Source organism: Mus pahari, chromosome 5 (genome assembly GCF_900095145.1).
Source record: "Mus pahari chromosome 5, PAHARI_EIJ_v1.1, whole genome shotgun sequence".
In the NCBI taxonomy this organism is placed as follows: domain Eukaryota; kingdom Metazoa; phylum Chordata; class Mammalia; order Rodentia; family Muridae; genus Mus; species Mus pahari.
The window spans coordinates 112,878,352-112,879,636 of record NC_034594.1 but is presented as its reverse complement, the minus strand read 5'-3'; the positions used below and the strand labels follow the sequence as shown (position 1 = coordinate 112,879,636).

Sequence of the window (1,285 nt, the reverse complement as noted above, 5' to 3'; positions counted from 1 at the left end):
TTTCTAGTTTATCATTTCCCTTGGACACCATGAATTATGGGTTTTCAGTATACATAAAGAGATTATATATACACATATATACATCCATGTACACATCCATGTACACACACATTATATATGTACATATAATACACACACACACACACACACACACACACACACACACACACACACACACATATATCCCATTGGCTGCTCCAAAAAGGCTGTGTTTGCATTGTTCCCAGGTCACACTCTGAGCTTACTGGCAGCTTTCTCGGCAGAGTCCTCGAGTTTGACTTCTTCCTCACTTGCTGCATCGGACCACAAGCATGCCCCACCATGTCAGATGGTGCAGTGGACACGAGCTCCAAAATCACCACCAAGGTCTTGAAGGAGAAGAAGGAAGTTGTGGAGAAGGCAGAGAGTGGAAGAGATGCACATGCCAATGGGATGCTAATGAGGAAAATGGGGAGCAGGAGGCTGACAATGAGGTAGATGAACAGGGGGAAGAAGATGAAGAGGAAGCAGCGGAGGAGGAACAAGAAGGTGATGCTGAGGAAGAGGCTTGAGGAAGCTGAGACTCCTATGGGCGAGTGGGTAGCTGAGGATGATGAGGAAGAAGATGTGGACATCAATAAGCAGACGACTGATGCTGATGACTAGACAGCAAAAGGAAAGGCTAAACTCAAGGCCACCATGACCTAGTCATTCTTCACTCCCCTCTTCAGAATTTAAGTTTGGTCACCTTCGAGTAGAGAAGCAGCCCTCCCCCACACAGGGGGCAGAGCCACAGACACGTGCCATGCGCTCTCCAACACCCCACCAAAGCCACAACACGAATTAGCAATAGGGGAGGAAAATTGAACCAAAACTTCCCAGGCCATCCCTGCTTTTCTTCTTTAAAATACTTTAAAAGGAATTTTTGTTTGTATTTTTATTTACATATTATAGTTTTGTACGTGTTGTTAGGTGTCAATCACTTTTAATGACGACTGGTGACCAAACCAGTCTTCAGAGCGTTTTCTGTCATACTTCAGACTTAACTTGTGGTGTGACCATGTTCATTACAATCTCAAAGGAGAAAAAAATAACCTTGTAACTAACAACAACAACAACAAAAACAACAACAAAAACAATCTTATCCTGAACATCCCACTAACTTTTTCTGTGTGTATGTACCTAGCTGAACTAAGTAGTTGGTTTGTATGAGATGGTTAAAAATGCTAAAGATAAAAGATTTTTTCCTATGAAGTTGCTGTTTATTTTTTCATTCATTCATTCATTCATTCATTCATTCATTCAT

At 42.0% G+C, this 1,285-nt stretch overlaps 1 pseudogene; it reads left to right on the top strand.

Moving 5' to 3' along the window:
* The first annotated feature begins 321 nt into the window (after positions 1-321).
* On the top strand, positions 322-645 carry LOC110322682 (annotated as a pseudogene).
* Positions 646-1,285: the final 640 nt, after the last annotated feature.